The 24,670-nt window shown below is 37.8% G+C and overlaps 1 protein-coding gene across 3 annotated transcripts in view; it reads left to right on the top strand.

The window, feature by feature from the left end:
* Window positions 1–24,670, top strand: part of LOC101155045 (mediator complex subunit 13L) — a 73,142-nt gene that overhangs the window by 18,958 nt on the left and 29,514 nt on the right. The window lies entirely within an intron of this gene.

Here is a 24,670-nt window from a genome sequence, read left to right as displayed (position 1 = left end):
CCTCAGGAAGACAGGGGAGAGGAGGAAACAGGAGAGGGATGTTAATGGGTTTGGTTTTGCAGAACAACAGTCAGGGGGGAAAAAAACAAAGAAAAAAAACAATTGGTTTGAGAGTTTCAGTCTTCAGTCACCTACTTAAGCTGATGTGAAAAGGCCTCTACGGTGCTGCAGTAAGTGTTTGTCAAATGTTCCTAGAGACTTTTGAGCTGCATAGATGTGAATCCTGAAGTTATATTTGCATTAAATTCGAGCGTTTGCCCTTCTTTGTCGCACTCACTGATTTTAGAAAATCCCCACAGGTTCATGAGAGCCATGGCAACAATTAGGCTATTAGATCTAAAATTTTAATCTTTGGAGCCACAAAGCGAGAATGTAATATTTGACCACTTAAAATGCAGCTAAGAGCAGCCAAAAATATTGAACACAACTGTTTTTGCAGTTATGGTCTGATGTGAAGTAAACCAGATCAGATCAATTTGGCTCCATTTTTATGGATATCGATTCCTAGCTGCTTCTTCTCTGTCGCTATTTTCAGACCCGTGTCTTTGTTTGTGTATTTAACAGCTCGGATCATGAAGATGTAATCAGTGAATCAATATTTATCTCTCGGTTTAACACATGCACTGAGAAAAACACACAAAACAAGCAAATCTACTGCTCATTCATGTTTCCTATCAGCTCTTTCAACACGTAAAGCACTAATTCAAATCTCCATGACAGTTTCCTTTTTGAGTGTGTGGCCAATAAATTGAACACCAAAGTATTTGCTTCTATCTGATCAATGAAAGTCAGAAAATGTCAGTATTTAAAGACCCACTCCACTGTCAATCATGTTTTAGTTCTTTTTAACATGTTCTTGTGGCATTTTTCTCTTGATGGCAGAAATGTATGTAGAAAATTAACTTTTAAATTGCATTTTTTGAGTATTTCTTTCTTCAAATTGATGTGAATCAGGAGCACATGCAAAAAGGTAATCATAAAAAGTCTGTAGCAGAGACGTAGGTGCTACATTCAGCAGGCTAAAAGCTCCTTGCTCCACTACCATTCTACTTGCAGATGACTAGATCTATGTATGTCTTTGATTTCCTCGTCTGAGCTGGCATCTGGCTCAAAGCAATACGGCTGGATACCTCCAATATTGCTCACCATTTTAATTGCACTGGTAATGTTAAGTTAGGGTTGTGAGGGGCTTCGCACCAACTGTCCCACCCACAACTCAGAGTCGAATTTTTGATGAAACCATTTAGAAGACAACAGGTTTTTAGATTTTGCCAAAAAAAGGCATAGTTATAATTGAAAACAACAACAACTAGAAACAAATTTTATTTTTGCATGCATTTTTTATTTGAAATACTCAGATTTTCTTTCTCCATCTTTTCTTTGTGGTTTAAATTCAGATTTGCATTCAAAAAATGCCACAATGCCAGCAAATTGCAGACAAGGTTAACTTCAGTCTGATTGATCCTGATTTCCTTTATTCGGATCACCATGTCTGTTGCAAATTTAAATGAAAAAACGAATGGATTTCTTTTATTTAATATCAAAGAAGCACATTTTTAGCAGACTGTTTTAATCCAATCAGCATCAGATTTTATTGTGTTGTATACTTGTTTTGTAAATGTTGATTAACACAAATGAATCAAAGAGGCTGGTGTCATCTATTAATGGCCTCTAATACACAAAGGATTTAAAAATAATAATAATAATGTGGTTTTTGCAACAGCAGATTAGAAAATTAGACTTTTAACCCCGTAAATTGTGTTTGTAGCTAAGGGCCTCAAATGTTACTTCATAGCTCCCATCCTCATTTATGAAGAGCATGTGTTTGCATGGAGGGGCTCTTGAGGAGGATTTCTCTGCAACATAACAGATGGCTGCACACATGTGTGCACAAAGCCAAGCCGCATTGCTGTGCAATGACAAGACTTACTAACTTGTAAAATCTCCAAACTCTCATGTATTCACTGCTGTTTCCTGTGGCGAATAGGTCTGTGATTGACGAGGATTTTGATAGTGCTAATTAGAAAGCTAGTTTTGTAATCAGACGTGACGCAGGCGATACAAAAAAATATACACCTTCGTGTTTATTGCCATGTTAGCATTCTCTGTCCTGCAGTTCCATTTATCTCTGTCTCCCTCGTGGCTTTTTTTTCTCCTCTCACGTGTGATCATTTGTTCTCCCTGGGATTTCTCCATCATTCGTCTCTTTGCTCCTTGCTGTTCTCATCCCTGCTGCAATTGACCTTGCCATTGTTTGCACTATATATTGACTTGATGCATGAGGTGATGCGCATTTTTTTTAAAGGCAAACCACGAGCTGCTGTCTCTGTTGTTCATACAAAGGCAGACATGCACTGCAACATTTTTCTTGGTTTTACAGGCTTTTGGACAGATGGTTTTGAACTGTACTGGCACGTAGAAATTCTCTCCGAAATTTCACCCTCGCAGCTTTAACAGTCAGTTTAAATCCAAATAACTACCCTAGAGATTTGAGGAAAAATATGAACTGATGGGGATTTTGGCCTAGAATTGTTCTGTATTTCATCAGTTAAAGGAAAAACATTTCCAAAATGCTAGACATGCAGCAGCAAAAACAGTTTGCTTTGACAGTATTATCTGTAGTTTTGAAGTCTTTTTGAATCTGCGTGCCATCTTTGCGAAGGTCTCAATTAAACACAAGGGTGCTTTCATCTAAACCAACACAGCCAATTTGAAATGATAGTTCAGCTACTTAAAAGCCTGCATTTATGAGATAGCTCCATGCTCCATTGTGTATTACCCTCAATAAATTACATTTAGGACTCATATAATTTGGAGAAGCTGGCAAGAGTACAAGTTTCCATAGTTTATTGCTTTAAAGCTGTTTGCACAAACAGTCTTCTATTTTTCTAGAAGAAATGCACACAAGACTGGATTAGAAACTAAGATTAGGATTTTTTAGTCTGGGTCCCCCACAATAAATGAGATTCGTGTTTTAAAATGTGTTTTTATAGACATTTGCTCCTGTATGTAAAACAGGGGGAGAGCAGCAAGGCCCGAAATAAACAGCATGCCAAAAGAAGCTGCTGGAAACAAATAATGTACTACATCCAGATTTGACATGAATTGTATTAAAACAGAATTTATGTCTTACATTTTCTTGCTAATCCACATCTTGGAAGCAATTCTCTAAGGGTATTGCATTGGACGTCTTTGTTCTCGCAGAGCTGTCTGTTTAAAAGAACAATTATAGTTATCAGATTGTTGACAAGACAGCTTAATTGTGTTGGTTTGACTCCTGTCACACAGTTTTTGCAGTGCAAAAACCGGCAGATTTAAAATTGTGTCATTGAAGAAAAACCACTATCTTTAGCATTGATCTAATTCACTTCACCTCTGGAGTTGCAAGCATTTATTACGGCTGGTCTTAGTATTTATGAGTTTGAGTGTATATAAAATGATATCATCTTAAAATAAAGTGTTCTGGTCATAATAAAAACTGTTTGGAAATACTGAAGAACCCTGTGACAGCAGACGTGAATATCCAGCCAGAAATAGGTTTTTAAATATTTTTATGTCAAATTTGTGCCAGAAAGTTTCACAAAAGAAAGCTTTGAATATGATTTTGCCAAAGGTTTTAGCAAAGAAAAAATTGCAACAGTCTGTTTTTTTTTGTAGTTCATAAATATAAAGCTGATTTAATGACAAGATGAATAAGAGATCTTTGACTTTGTCTAAAGTTTAATGAAATCATGGGTCATTTTTATATTTTTTTGTATTTTTCAGATATGAAGTGTAAATAAGTTAAATTTAGAGGATTGCAATCGAGGTACAAATGCTTAAAAGGGTGCCTGATTCTGAATGAGGGAGCTTTTAAAAAAAATAAAAATATTATCATTAAAATTTTGATTTAAAATTCCTTATGAGAAAAAAAAAAACACGGGAAAAGTTTGTCATTTTTTGGCAACGTGCCTGCTAAAGAATGTCAAATTATCTTAGCGCACTAGAAAAGGTCACCTTGTTTGTTTTTAAGAAGCTGATGGATTATGATAAACACATACACAGCCCAATGAAATGAGGTGAAAGATGGATCGATACAATTTAACTACTAAACTTCATGAAAATGTATTTTCTTCAGAGAACCATAACAATCTTCTGAGATGTGTGCCAAATTGCTGTTTCGTTGTCTGTGTTCTGCACTGCACTGGTGAGTGGGATTTATGGGATGCTGCATCAATGACTTTTTTATTGTTTTCTGTAAAGAAGAGAAAAAAAACTTCTTTTGGAGTGGCTATGCTGAGAAATTACTTAGAACAAATAGCTGACTTGCTGCTAATAGATGACGAATGATGTGCGTCGATTTCAACAGTGGAGATACTCTGTGCTTCAGAAAGAGCCCTGTAAGTTAAACACATTTGATAAACCAGAAAACAGCTGTCGCTTTGTGAGTAAAGACAGGTTTTGAAACATGCAGTCATAATTAAAGCACTATAATGGTTTTCAGTGGGAATATCTGCCGACTGCCTTCTGCCTGTTGATTTTTTAAAGGTGTTTGTGCTTAGTGCCATAATGATCTGAAAAAAAAAATGGTTTACTGTAAAGAACAAGAAACATGAGGACAAAGTCATTAGTCAGAAGAAGGTGGATTGTCCTCTTTAGGTTGATGATGAATTAGTTTCAGAGGAGAAAGAATAAGTATCCCAGTTTCTTGTTCACGATTTGGAAATAGTGAGTTTTGAAAAAGAGATTAATTTATTTACCAATTAGTTTAAAAAAAGTACAAACTTGTTTGTGTTTGTACTATTATTAAGCTAATTTGTTTTCTTTTAAAGTTCCACCCCAATCATCCTTTTGTCTATTTTTAAAGCGTTCCCAGTGGTCTTTTACTGGTAATTATGATTATGCCGTTTTTAGCTAAAATCTAAAAACCTGTGTCATTTTCTTGGACATAGTTTCTACAGAGCAGCATTAGATCATTGCCCTGGGCTTAATGCTGGATCCAGTCCGGTACCAGAGTCTTTACGTAACTTGAAAACTGCGAAAGCACTCACACGACATCCAGTCTGGGCCGGCCTCTCCGGCGCTTCAAATCTTTTTGGTTGGCTTCAAACTTTCCGGAGCGAGCTGGAACACTTTTCTGTGAAGCTGATGCAAATAAAACGACTTAAACCGGAAATCATGTGAGCGAGTGCAAAGTGCATCTGGTACTTTTTCAAAAGAAAACATATTTTCCGCTGTACTCGCTATGTTTTCACCATGGTGTAAACTTTAAGTCATTTCCGCGTCCCTAGTGTGTGAAGATAAGCCACACAGAAAAATAAGTTTTGTGATTATGATCCAAAATCACGGAGGAATAAGGGTTTGTTTACTAGTACTTCCTATAGAAAATAACGGGTTGTCGCGTGAACCTACCTAGTTTCGGAGTCTCGGGATCTCGGCAGCTTAGCCTGTGGCTGCAGCAGGACTGCATGTAATGCATAACAATGTATTTGTCTGCAAGTGGATGCATCAGAATGGAGCGGAGATTGAGGCTTGCTGATGTTAGTCCTACGTCACCCCTACAAGCTTTTTCAAACTGCTTTTTTTCTCTTCATTTATAACCATTTGAATAAAGAAATACTCAGAAATCCAACTTCAAGTTTAATTTTATTTATTTATTTTCTCCATACTGAGAAAAATTCCACAAGAACATGTTAAAAACACCAAAAACACAATTTTCATGGGAGTGGGTCTTTAAGAGGTTTAGGAATGCCCTAAATTAAGTGGCAGGCTCTCACAAATCATTCGCTCCTCTGCTGCATCAGGAGGAGACTGCTCCCAACGTGAGTGACATTTCCCACTGAGCGGTCCAGTAACTCACTAAGGAGTCTATTTTTCTTGGCTAGATTGCCTCAGTCTGTTGGCCTATGATCCTGCAGCAAAACAAAAAATAGTGAGCGATACTACAAATCTAACTCTAAAATGATTACAGAACACACATTATATGACCTGAATCTGTACAGGGGGGGGGTTCATAAAGCAGAGGAAAGACTCAAGCAACCAGATGATGACTAACCAAAGATTTTTGGGCTTTGTTTAATTATGGCTTTGAGATGATGAGCCAATAGCATTTACAGTTGTGATCCCTGCAGCCTCTTAAGATTGACAGCACGGCAAGATAAAGAATATAAGAAAAGACAGGCAACAAGTGAAGTCTCAAACCAAGAACCACAGATTTAAGTCTACAGAAGAAAAAAGGAGCTGTCACTTACAATTGTTCGTTATTTTAAAACAAAAAAAATGTGTACTAACTAATGTGCTTTCTTTTGTAATAGATATTTAAACGTATTTAAATGTTTTTTTACTAAAGCAGTAGTGGCTTGTAGTCTGAACCATTAGTTTTATCTTGTCTTGTCACTGCAGCATTTTTTACATTTTCTTATTTGGTCTTGTGATGAGCTTTGATTGAGCCTGTATAAAAAGCAGGTGTTACTGGCCAGTAATGTATGCATGCGGCATATTAAAGCATCCGTGTGGAGCTGAGGAGAGTCTGAGTAGAAACGGGACAGTAATTGTGCTGAATGGGCTGAGTCATCAGCGGGTCGCCAGCACAGCCGGAGAGAAAGTGACATATTTTGGACAAGGAGTCATAAATATGAATGCACGTTCGCAAGCACATACGCAGTCTGTCATAAGGATACACACGCATGCAAATGCAAACACAGACGGTGGTTAACGTGATGATGAAGCACACAATCTGGACCATATGAGTATTTCACAGAGGCGTCACCTACACTGGCAGTTTAGTGCAGTGTCACTGCCATGTCAACACAAATCTCAAAAGCCATAAAAATTGTACACACTTCAATTTATAGTATCGGTTAGTAGAAAAAATAAACAGAGGGACGTAATCATTATTTTATAATCAAACAAGAATTGTGACAAGATTATTCAGCATTGTTGGACCTATGAACATTAGATTTTTATAACTATACTTTTATGTAATTATAGACTCAGCAGAAACAAATTGCATTAGTGGCTTTGTTAATTAAAATATGTATAACAGTTAGTTCTGATTAAGTAATTTGATTGAACAAAAGGCATTTCATGAGTGCACTGCTCCACCATATCATTCCAGCTAAACCTCGTTGAAATTTGGCCAATCAGGGGCTCATATTTGGTGGTGATGTGGTTAAAACTCACCCACTCAGTGTTGCTTGTTTATTTGGTAAACCAGACACTGCGACGAGCCTGACAACATTTTTCAAGTAAAGATAAATCCATATCCACCATTGCAACAAGGATGCTAGCAATGAAATGAGCTATTTCAGTTTCCTCCCCAAATCTCGAGATTTTTGCACTGCTTTGAGAAGCTACGTTCACATAGTCCTCGGCAACACATGTTTAAGCGGCCACATGTATGAAAAGCCAGTGTAAAGGCGTCTATGTGGGTTTGGGGCTCCCGTGTTCTTGTGTATCAATGCAAGTTTCTACCACCATTTTCAGGCACTACGTACAAAACGCGTGGCCATTGAACGCACGTTGCAAGTTCAACCAGGTCAAACTTTGACCAATCAGGGACTCGGATTTGGTAGCGACATGTGGATGACGTCTCCTTTAAATCATGGAAGTGACAACCGTTTGAAAGTTTGGCGCTTCAACATTTCGCACCAACTCTCCCTCAAATGTACATGGTGGACATGAGCTAGTAAACGGTAGAAAACGAAAAAGAACTGGAAGGTCTCTGCTTGTCTAGTTTGAACACCATGGAATAAATGTAGGTTCCAGAATACACGTCAAATGCCTAGTGGTTATGTGGCCTTAGATTGATAGTTAGCCTAGTTGTTGGTTGCGATGTCATAGCTCACAAACTGCTTTGAATAGATATGGTTTTATTTAAACAAAGTTAAAAAAGAGGGGGGGAGGGGGGGGGCAAGGATACAATTGTCAAAACCTCCCCCTCTGCTCAGTTGACCTTGAAAAATTCAAATGGAGCCAAAAATTGAAACCAACAGAATAAGGAAAAACAACACAAGGGTTTCATTTAAAAAGCAACCGCAATAGATGGCCACTGCTTGATGAGTTCTAAAGCTAACTTTACAGTGATCTGTCCAAGTTTATACTGCTTGGCGACAACAACTTTTGGTGCATTTTTTGACCTATTTCCCGCATAAAAGTTGATTAACTGTGTAAATCGTAAACCTTTGTCAGTGTTCATTGCAGTGCAACATTTGATTTTCAGCAAGATATCTTGTGCGTCATGAATTTTGTACAAAAAATTCCCACTGATGTAATATTCCCTAAATATTAACCCTTGTGCTATCTTAGATGACCCCACCCTTACTTTGACGTGTTCTCCCTACCATGACAAAGGTGGATAAAGGTGGAAAGATTTCATGTAATCCATGGACACCAGTGAGAATCACAAATCATTGAAGAAAAAAGGTTCAGAGCACTGTCTAGTGGGTCTAGATGACCCAACTCCCAACGTTAAAGTGCCTAGGATAGCACAAGGGTTACAACAAGGATGACTGATAAAACAACTTTTACAATAACTGAACGCCCCGGTAACACTTAAAAGGATTTGACACACCTAAATGGAATGCAGCCATCATTAATGTGATTACTAACACCTTTTCCTGCTTTGACACGTCAACTGAACTGAAGTGAGAACAGACTCACTAGAAAAATATTAAAGCTGTAATGAAGAGAGTTAAGGCAAAGCTTTAGTTCACTGTAATGTCTATGTTGATGGTTGATGGCTGCAAAATAGCAGGAATGAACGCAACATGTAGTTAATATCAAGGTGTTTCTTTCCTTTAAAACGAACGGCGAAAAGATTGTGTCTGAGTCGTGTCCAGTATAAACAAGGCTTCAGTCATAGCTGGCTGCAGTCACCCACGCAGGCAGCAGCCACATCACAGCGACCAAAAACATCCACAGTGAGACCAAATAACAACCCAGTCAGCCTTCAAAGGAAACATGCAAATGGTTGCTTTTCAAACTAAATTTTTTGGAACAAAAAAATAAAATAGACACGTGCATCTCAGGGCAAGTGTTGTTTATAGCTTTTCAAATTTTGTTGATTTACTAAAAGACTTTTGGCATTATAACAAAAAACAAATACATAAATCGCTGTATTAAATAAGTTAAAAACAATTATGGTATCAATTGGGAGTACATTTATTTTTATTTAGCTTCTCTTGCTAAACATTTTTAAATCAGAAGCAATGATTTACATATCTATCACTTTGTAGGGCTTCAAATTATTAAATGCTACACAATATATTTGTTTATTGAAGCTTGACTTGTGCTTTATTTTTGTTTTGAGAAAATATGCATCAGTTGTGTTGCAAATTGTGGTTTTACTTGACAAGAATGTGGCTAAGTTGCAAAAATATTGTTAAAAAATGAAAAGTTGTACTATAAGTACTTTAAAAAATATGTTCAAGCAACATTTAGGAAGAAAAAAAAATCCCAACTCCACTAATATAAAAGCTTGTAGTCTCCTTTAACCTGTGATTCACCAAAATATTTATATAAAGTGGGTCTCTTCCGTTAGAAAAAAAAGAGTCAGCAAATGTTAGATTTTTAATGCTGTTAAAGGGTTGGTCTTTAGCTTACATAACTTACAACTGACTGCCTTCCTTCATCTGACAGCAGGAAAAACGAGATAGAATCTGGTAAAGCTTCATCTCTGCTGAGCTGTCTGTGAGACTGACATCACATCCACCAATGCATTCTGCCAACGTTCTTCATCCTTTCATCCAAATATTTGACCGTGCGAGTCCTTGTGTGGACACATTTGACTTTTGAGACAAGTCTAACACTTTCAGGTCATTGAACAGAAACCTTTATTTAATCTGCAGGTACCGTTATCTGCAGCTGTTTAACCCTTTTCAGTGTGGTGACCTCAGTGTTTCCTGTTACTTGCAGTGGAATGATTTTCACACGGATGTTTTGTAAAAGTCACACGTAGATTTGGATCTATGACATGGTAGAGGAAAAAGACACATTAAAATTGGGGTTGCAACAGAAACCGATTTGGGTTGTTGACTTTAGAATTTTCTTAAAAAACGAGATGTTTCTGTGTTTTTGCAATAGGCTAATTGTTCTAGACTTTTAGCCAGTCACACATCATAGTTAAATATTATGTCTTTAACTGATAGAACTCATGAGTTCTTGCTGAAAAAATATAAATTTTTCTGTTCATTTGTACAGTAACATCTTTACAGAGATGAAGAATTTTTCAGCAGATACCTTGAAGCTGGAACCTTTGAACACTACAGGGGGTGCTCCTTTGTGCCACCAAACAATTTGTGGCCTGGGTGAATCACAGAGCAACAGGAAGTATTAGTGATTTAATCTGTTTGCTTTGAAAAAAATAATCATTCAAAATGAAGCAGCTGAGGTTTTTATTATGTTCCAATCAGATTATTTTTTTGTACTTTAAGTAAAGCTTCAACTAAGGGTTGTTCTGTTTATCTTTTCAAATTGCTTTAAAGCAGTGAAATTCCACAAAAATCATCTTTTTCATGACGTAAATGTTGCACCAACAAAAGGTTTGATACCAAGTACATGTTTGGTTTAAAAGTGAATTGAATTTCAATGAAGGGAATAGGTAAACACAGCTAAAGAACTGAACGTCTGCAAAGCTTTTAACCTTTTATGCTTTGAAATGTCACCTCCATAAAGCTGCTGTCATTCATAGTCACTAGTATAAAGAAATACTTAAATATAAACCATGCACATCCATTATCAGCACAATGGCACACAGAAATGTGACCAATAAATGGATTAGAGCAGTTCTTTTGCAAAAACAACCACAAACTAATGAGCTAGTTGAGCAGAAAGCAAGAGTGTTCACTGGGCATTGCTTCAGTCGCTACGTTTTACAAGGTGACTCCAAAAATATTAGGTGTGTCGGAATCTGACTGTCTTTTGTGCTTGAAAGCTGCACCTGGGAGCTGTGCCCTCCAGAAACTGAGCTGCCAGCCATATTTTATTCTCCTGCAGGCTTGTCTATGCACACAGGTTTTATGAGAAGCTCAACGGTGACTGTTATCATACCTTCAGTGTGATAGTAATTGGTCAAGTATGTGCGTGTTCATGTGTGCGGGCTGCCAGAGGTCGTCAGGTAATTGCCCAGTGAAAAAGGAGTTGCCAAATGCATGTTTGTGCAGCACAGGAGGGAGGGCTAACCTCTGCCTCCATCTGTCCACGTCCGGCTGAGAACTCATAATCTGGCCTGTGGAGACAAACTCTCCTCACCACTTGCCACCTGCTTCAGAAATACAGGTTAGATTCAGGTTATTACTGTGGATCTGCTGGCAAGAAACCTCAGATATTAAAGTGTCAGCCATAATTTCCTGTTTACTTTTGCAGCTTTGCTTTTCCCTGCTGGATTTACATTTTACTCAAAACAGCCTAAAGTTTTTATTTAATAATTTTCTCAGTAATTGATGATTGAAGAAGTATTGTCTCGTGTGTATGCATGTACTGCATGTAATGCATGTAATGCAAACAGTAGATAGGTGTTGATTAGTTTGAAGTGACTGCACCTGGCATACTTGGCAAGACGAAACAGATGCTGTGACATCATAGAAGTTTTTAGTGTCACCAAAAAAAATAAAGAGGGGATCAACTGGCACAAAACAGTTTATTTATTTTATTTTTAATCCTAAATTATTGAAAACAATGATACATATTTGCTGTCCCAGTTGATTCTGTCCTTATTGATGATAAAACAAACATTTTCTTTTTTTCTGGTATTATATTTGTATATACAATTGAATTTTTTTTATGTGCAATTTTTTTCTATTTGTAATATGTTTATTAATCAATAGCGTATACATAATATCTTTATTATTATTTGGTTATTATTATAACATTATTATTAGCTCACATTTTTCTTGGAATAAGAATGAAATTAATTTATTTTTTTTGTAAAATGTCCCTAAAACACAAGGAAGTTTCAGTTTACCATTTATTTTATGCATTTAGCAGATTTGTCTTATGAGTTTTTATCAGCTTGCAAAACACTGAATAACAAATGCTAATTCCAACTGCTCTCAAAGTTCTCAAAATGACATAAAAAAACAATGTAATTAATTTTCATCTAATATTCATTAAAAACGTTGATAACAAAGGATTACAGTCAGACAGATCCTGCTTATGCCACTGTGAAAGAGCATCTGTGTTCACTACACAATGATTACCATGTTTTCTAACGAGAGAGGCCAACTGTTTGATCCGCTGGTGGCACATATGATGCTCGTACCTCGTCAAATGTCTTTTTGGAGAAAAAATTAAGCAACAGTAAATGCAATATGTTTTTATTACATTTTTAAAAACCACAAAACCACCTCCCTGGTGCATCCTGTGGGGCAGCTTTTGCTTGCGGCTTTCTTAAACAGTGGCGGATCAAGTGTTTTGCTGAAGTGCATCTCAGCGTCTGTTATTAAACGACTGGTGACCACTTTGCTTTGCGGATTATCACCGCCAGAATTCAAAAGGGGTGATCCCCAAGTGCTGCCTCTTTTAGCTGTGACTAGACGATCTGTTAAATGATGGTTGAGAAAAACACAGCCCACTCAGGTTCACAACGGTTTGTAGACTTTCATGGCAGAGCAGGTGTAATGATCGTTCCGTCTCCTCCTCCCTTCAGTTGCTTTGTATTCTCTGATTCTTTACTGAACTAGATAATTATAATAATCAAAATGTTACCAGAGAGTGGAAAATGATCTGCTAAAGAGAAGAGTCATCCACGATGCTGCTCTGTGTAAAATCCCTGAATGGTACACATTGTGGAAATGCCATCAATCCCTAAGGAAGCTTGTAGCTGTACAGTAGAAGCTACAGTCGGCAGACCACTAGCTCTCTGTTCTGCTCCATTCTGATACATCCACTTGTAGATGACTAGATCCATGTGTGTCTTTGTTTTCCTCGTCTGAGCTGGTATCTGGCTCAAAACTGTGGGCTGGATATCTCCAATATTTCTCGCCTTTTTTGTTGCACCTGTAATGTTAGGTTGGGTTTGTGAAGGACTGTGAGCTGGCAGGAGAGTGTGCAAATAGATGGATTATGCTTTTACTAAGCGCCAACATTCCCTTCCACAACTCAGAGGCAGATGTCTAACCACTGCTGCTCTGCAGAAACTATGTTTTAGTAACAATTAGTAATGACTAAAAGACCTCTGGGAAGGCTTTTAAAATATATCAAAAGATGAGCAGGGTTAAGGGTTAAGGGTTTGACTTGTCAGAAATAAGTAGAAATGCAGAATACAGCAACAGATCAACAGCAAAGTGTCAACATGAATCAATTAGAGCAAACTAATGGATGCAGAAAGTTAGTAAAGGCTGTCGGTGGAAGTGAGAGATGTCTTTGAGTGTGTTGTGGTTTTAAAAGTACAGTGATAAATGCTGCCAATGTACATAATAGACTAGCTGCAAAGATTTCCCATTCTGTAATATGATACAAGAGAAAGAAGCAGATCTTGTCTCATAATATATCTAGTCTGGATAATATTAAGAAAAGGCTAAAAATTTCTCCATAATTTATAACTATAGCTCCTTTTCTGTGTCAACAAGTTTGACTGGGCATTTATCCTTCCTCTGATGCCCCCCTTTCCCAAGACTCTCTTCATCATACCCCCCCCCCCACCCACCCACCCACCCCCGTCTTGCTAGTTCTCCTCCTTTCATCCTTTGTTGTGCTTTTTTCTCCCCCTTCCTCCTTGTTTTTTGGGGGTCGCTCTCTGTAACGTTAGGGTGGTGAATGTCTGCAAGCACTTTCAGTTCCCTGGAAAATAAAAGGTGTGGGTGTACGGTTGCCAATCATGGCCTACCCCTTCTCTTTAATCCTTCAGGGTTTGGCTTATAGGAGCGGCGGAAACACAAACGTGCAGAATGAATAATTAGCCTCCCAAAATTTGCTTGAACCCAAAATTAGGTCACCGTCTAACATATGTCTCAGTTGGGACTGACTTTGTTTTAAGAAGGGGACCTATGGATATTATAGGAACCTCCTTAAGGTATTCTGTTTTACCAAAAGAGACTGGGAGGCTGAGAGAAGACCTATGCATCTAACTACATTTTTCTGGCACAGGCTGTCAAAAAAGTGAGTCGTGTGCAGAGAGCAAAAATGGAATGATATTCCAAAGTTTGGATATTACACGAAAATTCATTACTTTAAAAGTGTTCCCAATGGTCTTTTAACTACAATTATGCTGTTTTTAGCCAAATAAAAAAAAAACGGTCATTTTCTAGGACATAGTTTCTGCAGAGTGACAGCGGTTCATTAAAAATTCGCTTCTGACTTGTGGACGGAACTGTTGCTGTGGAGTAAGCCCTCATTTCCCATCATCCCTATGTTTATACTCTCTCCTACTAGCCCCTAACAAACTTTACCTAATACATCCAGTTCAACAAAAATGGTGAGCAATTTTAGAGTTATCCAGCTGTACATTTTTGAGCCACATGTCAGCTCAGAAGAAGAAAAGGAGAACGTACATAGTCTGCAAATGGATGCATCAGAATGGAGAGGAGCAAGGAGCTTGCGGCCTGCCAATTGTAGCTACTGCTTCACAGCGACAGGCTTTTTCCAACAGCATTTTTTTCATCTGCTCATGATTCACAATGATTTGAAAAAAAGAAATATTCAGAATTTTTTACTCAATTATAATCTTAATTTTCTTGATTTATGTCCTCTATCATGAGAAAAATGTCACACGAACATGTTAAAACACCAAAAACAAGATTTTCATTGGAGTAGTTTTTTAAGGGAGGAGGGAGACAAAAAAGTAGGAAAAAGCAAAGGGAGGGGAAGGACACGGCAGAGATACATGTAATGAGAAAGAGGAAGAAAGGGAGTGTGTGTTTGTATTTGAGGGGAATTCATGCTTCAAAAAGAAGAAAAGAGGTGGTTTGTTATTGAAGGAGGGACGAACATCTGCGATTTCTCTTTAGGCAGTCAGATATGCTGTTGGTGTGGTGTGCTGCACATGTTTCTTTTTCTTGGTTTGTTGAATTTTTGCTGTATTGCCAGCAAAAACAACAAGTCCTGCTAAATTGATCATTTGGCACCTTCTGTTCACATCTCTCATCTCTCATCTGTGTGAAAGGATCAGTCAGCCGGGACTCTTTGGATCTGGACGGACAGTTGCAAGGATGGAAATCGTGCTCCTTTTGAGGAAGAAAAAAGCGTGCAGATTTCTCCTTGACAGACAGGGCAGTTACTTAGAAGGGGAGAGGGGAAAATGAGCTTGGAAACGAGGACTGGGGGGAAAAATTGCCTCAGCCATGTTTGCTTGCCTGCAAATTTGTGGGGCAGGATGAAGAATCTCTGATTTCCCTCCTCTTCTCTTGCTCTCCTCCCCTTGTGGGCTGTCAGGGTGTGGACCGTGACCTCCTGAACCTCTGCCGCGTTTGTGTGTCTACACACATGCACGTGTGTGTGAGAGGAAGAATTGGTGGTAGGGCTGAAGTCTCCCAGCTGCAGGGAGTGAAGGGGTGGGAGTGGACTCCTTTCCCCCTGCAAGCTTTCAGTTTTGAAATAAAAGTCACAAACCGAAAGAATGAGAGCTTTGTGTGTCATTTGTGTGTGTGTTTGTGGGGGAAAAAAAGAACCTAAATGAGGAATAGAGAGGATCTGGGTTTTTTGTGAGATACCAGTATCAACAGTTGTTATATATAGCCTTTTTGTGCAAGTTTAAACCACATTTGATTGCTTTTGTTAGAAAGTTGAGGTTATTTTTTTCAAGTATCAATGAAATATCCAGCAAGGACAGAATTATGACTACAAGTTCACTTCTCTCTTTTATAGCAGCTAACTTTACATGCTTGAAACTTCTTTTTAAGTTCACTGGATTTATTGATAAGTAGGTGTAATTTTTTTATTTCTACAATTCACCAATGAAAGAATGATGTAATGTGGGATGGAAAAAGCATAAAGGAGGCTGGAAATGTGCTACTAAAAGTGATCCGATTATGTGTTGTTCCAGGATTCGTGTTCTCTTTACATTTGATTTGTAGGATAAAGCGTCTGTCTACATCTTCATCATCGGTATTACATATGTGAAATACATAACAATAAAATCAATGTCAGATACAGGGTCAATATTTATGAAAATACCCAGTACTAATTTGTCATACCTTCTTTGCTAATTGTACAAAAGCCAAACCATGTTCAGGCTGCAGACTTAAATGTTTCTGAAAAGTCTCATAATTTTAAAGTAGAACCCTTATTTTCAATTAACTGTTTAGTCGTTCTCATTGAAAAAGTTTTTAAAATTAAGTCTTTACAAATTTTGCAACTCATGATTGGATAAAGCCATCAAACTATAAATGATGTGACTCCATTACTGCGTGTAAACTGATGTGGTGCAACAGGAGATGATCATTTAGTTCGAACCTATGTTGTTTTTTTTTTAAACAAAAGGATTGGTTTAGGGGTCCAGAAATATACCTGCTCTTAAGCCAGGGGCGGAGTAGGGCAGTCGACCTCTGATTGGAAGATTCCAGGTCCAGTTCCCGCCTTGCCTGCCCATATGTCGAAGTGTCCTTGGGTAAGACACTGAACCCCACCTTGCCGTTGGTGGAAGGTTGGCGCCAGTGTTCAGCAGGGGAGCTGCCATCAGAGTGTGAATGTGTGTGTGAATGGGACTATTACTGTTAAGCGCTTTGGGCCTTCGAGGAAGATAGAAAAGCGCTATAAAAGTATACACCATTTACCATTTGCCATCATTTTGACTTAATTATCTTGCAGTAAATATAAAAAATATACATATTATTATATATATCAACTTTTTTGTGAGAATGGAGAGGCCAAATGGATTTTTTTCCTTGGCATTTTTAAAGGTAGCACAAAAAAGTAGATTTTAAAGAAACAGACTCTTTTTCTCCAGGAGGAACTTCTGCTGTTTGTTGGAACAAATGAAAGACATTCAAAATATCATTAAGGTAAAATAAAAGGCTCACAGTACACATAATATATTGCACTTTTAAATGTCTCATGCAACCTCCAATTTTACTAAAAGAAACACTATTAAAAGGAGATAAATTGCTTGCGGCAATATACCATTTTGCTCTTTTACACAAATATAAAGCAAATAGGGGACATTACCCCCTGATTATCTGAAATAGTAGAACACATTTACAGTATGTTTAACTTGTCTGATTGCTACATGCCGTGGTGGCACACATATTAACCAGCTGCTGCTTTGGGGTGAATACAAATTGGCAATTTAACCTGTTGTACTTAACACAGTTGGTTGATAACTATCAACTGAACTAACTAACTACAAGGGAGCATGATGGGTAGTGATGCAATGATGTCTGAGGAGATATATTTTCTGTGTTGACTATTTAAGTATTGATCTAAGCCTTACCAAAGAGAACTTGATTAAAATGAGTCCTCTAAATGCAGAAGGGCCCCCGGGGCCAGGCAGGGACTAACAGAGACACCACAGGTGCTGCCATTAATGAACTGCCACTGGGTCCGCCTTGGAGGAGAGTAAAGATATTGGTCTCTCCATATCTTTGAGAGAGGGGCTCTGCTGACACTGGCTCCGTCTCCCTCACTTCTCCCTATAGTGGCGGTTAGGAAGCCCTGTGGAGTCCTGCTAAGCCTCTCAATAGCTGCCATGCCTCCCACCTCGAGGCCCATTCACTTCTAATGAGGTGCTCAAGTGTCTTTGGCTTAATGTGAGGGTCAACACACAGGAATGGTTCTGTTTTACGCTGGTAGCTTTTTCACTCTATAAAAAAAACACTTAAGAGATTAATGATAACCTGCTCTTTTAGTTTAATTCGAGAGTAATGTAGTATCATAGGTGTGAGTGTGAGAGTGAATGGATGTGTGATTGAGGATATTCCACCCTGCGACAGACTGGCGACCAGTCCAGGTTATCCCTTGCCTACGCCCAAGTGGCCGGGATAGGCTCCGGCAACCCCGTGACCCCGAAAGGGAATAAACGGTCAAGAAGATGAATGAATGAATGAATGTAGTATCATATGCAAAAATTACAGTGCATGCATATGTATTCCCTGTACACAACACATATTCATTGCTATAAAATTTAAGGAAGTGAAATTATTCTTGATGTTAATTAAGATCGTCAAGGACAAGCGTCTCAACCATAGGTTCCCTAAGTAAATATACATCAAACGGGTCATCGCATAACACAAACTAAACATTAGGATTTTCAGGGGGCTCTAAACTGTCGTTTTCAGATAAAGAACAGCTAGTGAAGTTTCAGTTCTTTAGAACTTCTCACTTCACAAACCCCCACAGAGTTTTGTGCTGTCTCTCAGAAGTGACTTTCAGTGTCATCCAGGAATACTAAGATATTTTGGAGGGTCTTTCCTCATCTCCTTTCCTCCTCTCCTGCAAAAGCAAGAGGAAATATTATTAATTAAATAACTATTACTAGTTATTTAAGATCTTTAAAGTTGAAACACTGATGTACTCAGTCAGATTTGTTTGTTGGATCAGTGTTCCTTATATCTGTGGGTTTGTGGGATTTAATCATTCTTTTTTAGTTGGAAGTTAACATTCCAATTTTTTGCAGCACTATTGAAGCCGGTCACACAAATAGCAACTTGTTATAGCAAAAATAGCAACCGTGTTGAGATATGACTTTTTTTTTTCACCAATGTGTGTATTTGTTGTATGTCTGATCTTGTTCGGGTTGTACTGGAACAAATTTCGTATGTCAGTGTAAAAGCTGTATATTACAATAAAAGGATTCTGATTCTGATTCTGATGTGAAAATAAGTTGTTCTCACTTTCTTTTGAGAGTGAAATACAGTTTCCCCCTGTGAATTCAGATTCAAATGAAATACAGCATCTGACAGTGACTGTATCAGCCATTGATAAATACATTTCAACTGTGTTAAAGGTTTAGTTAGGTGACATGTTTGAAAGGATTTCAGTGTTGAATTGCTCTTTTCAAAAGTGACTGTTTGTTGTATGTCATGTGTAAATCCCAGATGACAATTCATGGGCAAAATTGTCACTTTTGCTGCTGAGGTTTAGAAGAGAATTTGATGCTTACGTTGGATTCATTAAAATTCAGCTTTTCTTTTAAGTTCTGCTGCCAAAGAAACGGTCGTTTATAGAACACAGCGACAAATGTGTTTTTATGGTGGTTTGTGCAAAACTGTTCAGACACCACCGCTCATTTATTTACTTTCCTGTGACCCCTGGGAAAGCACTTAGCATTCAGCATCTATCCATCCGCAGCATCCCAGACATCAAAAGATGTGTGTGTCGAGTTGCTTTGTGAGCATGAGCACGTGTGGGTTTCAAGCAACTAGGGGCTGTCAAATTACGTAAGGATGTCGGATAATTCTTTTGGTTTTTGTGTGCACAGTTGGTTCCTCTGTTTTTCTGTGTTTTGTGATTGGCAGGGTCGGCAAGAGGCCAGTACATGCACTCTTAGCAACACATAAACACAATGTTTTTTATTTCCTCCAGCCTCAGAAAAAAGCAATTTTGAATTTCCTGCTATCCCTGTAAATGCATTTTTCTCTTACATCATCTTTTCTTTTTGCTTTCCACAAGGAAGCATTTTCTTAATTGCCTCTTTGTTTGATATCCATCTTTAACCGATGCACCAAAATATGTTGAAACATTTTGTAGCAGGTTTTCATACTGGCATAATAGCTAATGATCCTAAATGATACTAAATTATTATGCAGTCTAAATGTTTAAGTTGCACATGTCTGCTGATTGGGAAACACAGGAATCACACTCAATATCTGACCCAATTAGAGTAACAAATTAATGACATTTCATTGACAGAAAAAGAAAAATAAAATTAATAATTGCTGAGACAGTAGTGTAACAAGTAGAAAAAATTATGCTAACTACATGCTGGCATCCAAAAATTGTTTTGGTAAATAAAAAATGACAGTTTTTTTTAAAGGAACAGATAAGGAATTAGATCTTATGTGTTTTCCAAAAGTTGGGTGAATTTTCTGCCCTTTTAAAAGTAAACAATTTTTTTTCTTTTGGCCTCAACTTTTGGGTCACTGTGACATTTTGCCAAAAAGGTACTTTTTGGGAATCACATACGGTGGAACAGGTGCAAAGCTAATATGCATTGCATGTGTGCACTTTCATCATCTATACATGTTTTTTTATCAGTTTTTTTTTTTTTTTTTGCATACTTGTCTCTGCCTTTCTAGCGTTATCTCTTGTAAGGCATTATCAACAGGGCAAATCAGTTTTTTCTATTACTGATTTGCATGTTGTGTGTCATTGCGTGCACAGTTCCTGCAGGAGTTAGTATATATTTACAAATGACATGAACTGGGAATGAAACACACGACAATAGTTATTAGTAACAATAACACGAATTTAAATATGTATAGTAAAGGAAATGCCAGAAGTATAAATTGCATTCTTCTCTAAGCTGACTCTTTGCATGTTAAGAGTGTGTCTATAAATGTCTGTTGAGTAAACCGACCACAGACACATTGATTTCAAGATAGGAGCCATCAGAAAGTTCCCGTTTTTGCTTCATTCACTTTTCCAAGGCAAATAACCCCCAGTGGCGAAACACAACAGAGAGCAGTGGATGTGGAGCAGAGAAGAAACAAGGGGAAAAGTTGTGAAAGGGATCAGTGAGAGCTGCTGTGTTGACATTGGCTGGATCTCTGCCAGCCATTCGTTCTTACCCTCCACTTTGACCTCAGCTGAGGAGAGGGGGTGCTTTTCTGGCTGCAACTTGACTCCACCACTTCAAGCTGCGTCATTTTTTTAGGAGTAAGAAATACTAAAATTAATAGAACAAACAAACAAAAAATCTCAAACAATTTTAGTCTCTTTTGAGTTTTTGCGTATATGAGAACATTTATGGCACAACATGCAAAACCTGGTCCATTTCCTTGCCTCCTTGCCTGACTCACCCCCACAAGTATGCAAGCAGCTTTGGCTCAGTCACCTAATTGATTCCAGATTTCCCCTTCATCTGTACACTCTTTCTGAGACTCTAGTTTCTCCTCCTCACTGTCACCGCTGCCCTTCATTCCCTTCATTCCCTTCATCACTGGGAGCCTTCTGGATCTTGGAGAGAATCATTAACTTACATTAACAAGCGCAATATAATTCAAAAAATATATTAAGGTATGAAGTACAAAGAAGTCATCCACCAGAAGTTGTTAATTTGACCTTTTACAGACAGAACTAGAAGAGATGGAGATTGTGCCAACAGTTTAGAGGTTGTAAAAATTTGCAATCTGTTAAATTCAAAAGTCCACAGTGTTTCGTCTTAACTACCCTATGAAGTCTGCAGTGCCAGTGGTGTGTTTAGCGACATGGTTTCCACTCTGCTGAGTAAATGTGTGGCTTGCTGTCACAAGGAGGAAGCCGACCGAGAAGGTAATTTGCCCTTCTCTTTATTCTGATGTAAAATCATGTACTGGCTCAAACATGATGTCTAAGTAAATGCACTTACATTTGTGTGGCTATTTGAAGCATCCTGGCTGAAAAACGATATCTAAGGTAACAGACGAGGATGTAAAGCTGCAGCAAAAATACAAATCAGTATTTGATTTATGTTGTTCCTCAAGCTCTAGGGGCAATAAGTATGTCCCCTATAACTATTTCAGCAACAATTTTTTTTACCTATTTTTCTGTTTATGTGTTCACACACCTAAAGGGTCTTTGTCAGTTTAGCCTGCTTGAGTTTGAAAACAGAAAAATCCTGAATGACAGAAATAGTTCTCCGCTACTGTTCCTGCAAATCCAGACACACACAGGCCTTTTTCTTTCATTTGTTCCTTCAGGTCTGAACTGCTGGAGCCAGAAGTGGGCAAAAGCAAAGCGTGAGAACTCAAAACTCACTGCAGTTATGCAACACTCCTTCACTGTATCAGATTAGTCTTAAAGGAAACAAAAATGTCGATTGTAAAAAAGTGACAACCATGTTATCCTTTTCTTGTGCAAACACTAATAGGCAATTTCTAAATTAGAGATCATGTTTGACAAAAAAGATGGGTTAGAACATTCAATTTTTGGGTCTTTTATTTTTTAAAGTGTCTTGGTGAACTGATATAATATTAAGAAAGGTAAAACATTTAATAAAGTTTATAGGATAGTAAAGAAATGTGGACAACAAAGGCATATAACAAAAATCAGTGTGAACATAAACAGTGTTATAATCAAAAATGTTATTCAACTACAAGGGAACATTTTATTTCTTTGACATATAAGATAATCGACGATGTCATCTATTTTACAATTACTGTGTATTTATAACTGGTTTCTTCCATGTTAAATATGGAGACTCTGTCTCAATCTGAGCTGCAGGCTGACATAAAAACTGAAATAGTTTGCTTGGTAGCATTGCACATGCTGCTTGTATTTCAAAATGCTTTTCTCTCTTTCTGAGCATTGGTTGATTATTTGCCTATTCCTTCCTTGCTTTATCTGGCGGAAAAACTACACAGTTAAACAAACAAAGTGTTGTCAATTCTCTATGGCAAAAGCTGAGTTGTTTCCAAGCCATGCAAATAATTATGCAGAAATGCAACAAGGTCAGATTATAAGGGGCTTTATGCCAGCTCAACACAACATCCAGGTCTTACTGCTCATTTGCTGCACGTCTCTAGTGCCCAGTTACATCCCCTCTTGACCTACAGCTAATTTAGGGAGGAAAGACACCAGGTAAAATCTCTTTGTCCAGCACAATAATGCACAAACTGTGGCTTGACATCTGGACTAAAAAACGGACTATATTGGAGAGCTGCTTAAGCAGCTTTCCAAGCAAGATTAAAAGATTATTAGTTTATTAGTAATTTAAGAAAGGAGAATAAGATCTCTTTATATTTTAAACATTAGATATGTTCTTAACTAAGATTCTTTTTTTAAGAAAACTTTTATCTTTAGTGGTAAAAAAAAAAAAAAGATTTACCAAGAAATCGATTTATTTTCTAGAATGAAAGTTTTACTCCAAGTTAAATTTCTAGAGTTAAAACCACAGACTTATACCAACAGCAGCAACTGTTATTTTACGTCACCTATAGGGTTCCAAAGAGAAAAAATTGATTTAATGTTGGACTTTTGATCATGTGTTTAAATTGGAAAATGCACAAAATAAAAAGGGTAAATTGAACATTTTTAAGATTTCATATACATCCTACAACTAATTTATAATTGAAAATAAAAGAAGTTTTAAATAATTTAAAAAAAATGGAACAAGCAGTTTTACTTTATATGGTAGGTTTGAAAGCAATTTTGAAAACGTAACCAAAGTTAGATAAACTTCTGGGCTTTTGCAAAATATTCCATCTAGCTATTTTCCACTGCTTATTTCAAGTGGGATGGGGGGAAACATTCAGAGTAGATAATTCCCTTTCTAAAGAACACTTCTTCCAATTTTCCTGGGGGGACCTCAAGTTGCTCCCAGGCCAGCCAAGAGACATAGTCCCTCCAGTACATCTTGGGCCTTCCTCAGAGCCTCCTCCCAATGGGACAGTCCCAGAATGGTAGCCTAAGGAGGCGACCAGGTAAATCTTTTTTTTGTTGAAAGATTTGATCAAATACTAAGACAAGAACAACAGAACATATATGCATACATTCACACCCTACCAGGAAAGATACACCAGCTCAGATAGGGCAGGTCATTACTTCTGTTGCAGTAGGGATTGCATGAAATCTCATACGCATCTTAACCCCTACAATAAGGACGACAAAGCTGATGGCGTGCACTCAGCAACAACACAACTGGACATCACAGCTGCCCGAGTTATTGATCCAAGTCAAATGAACAAATGAGACTGAGGGAGAGAGGGGAGGAAGGAAACGAGCTGATCGAGGTCATCTTGTGCGAGATAGAGTGTTGTCACAGCTCAACTCCTGCCTTCTCTCCCTTGAAAATCAATACTATCCTTTTTTTTTTCACATATAGTGCTGAAATGGTGAACGGTCTGTCCCTCTAGTGGTCTGACATCAACACAGTCTAGAGAAGTGAAAGAATGAAGCACAGATAGAAAGACAGAGAGGTGGAAAAGGTAGGGAAATGAAGGAAAAGAGAGAAAGAGAGGCGACCCAGTTCCATCACTGCTTGTTTGTGTTTGGAGTGGAGTGGAAGTTAAAAGCATGGTGGCACAAGCAGCAGAGTGGGAGGGGGGGCTTGTGTAAAGGAAACATGCGTGTGTGAGAGTGTGACCTCACTGTAAACACCATGCAAAGTTGGGTGTGCAAGGTCATTTTGGAAGTTGGAACCTATTTTTTTTTCCGTATTTCACAACAAATTTGTCACATTTTTGACACATTTTCATTTATTGTTTTGTAGTTTATTTACTGTTGTTGGTTTAGAAAACTTGAAAGTAATCAGAAGTCAAATTGACAGTATTTTCTTAAGAGTTTCTTACTGTTTCCCATTTAAGTACAAGTGCAGTAAAACTAAGAAAACACAACAACTGAAGTTTCATGCTTGTGGTTATCAGCGCGGCGTGTAGGAGCATGTGGCTACTTCCTTTTCTTTTCTACAGTCAGTAGTTTCCTGTCATTTTTTAAAATTCTTTTGAGAAAGTTTTTGAGTCACATGCTTTTGGGGATTCCCATAGTTCTCCACACATTGAGTTCACATCTGCTGTAGAACACGTGAAAATGATGCAGGCCTGCTGTTGTTTAACTATTAAGTGTGAAAGAGAGGTTAATCGTTTCCAGTTTATTTATTTTTTATTATTTCAGCCTTGTTCCA

The sequence above is a fragment of the Oryzias latipes genome, chromosome 12 (assembly GCF_053564925.1).
Source record: "Oryzias latipes strain Hd-rR chromosome 12, Olatipes_Hd-rR_3.1".
In the NCBI taxonomy this organism is placed as follows: domain Eukaryota; kingdom Metazoa; phylum Chordata; class Actinopteri; order Beloniformes; family Adrianichthyidae; genus Oryzias; species Oryzias latipes.
This window is presented reverse-complemented; position numbering and strand designations above follow the sequence as displayed.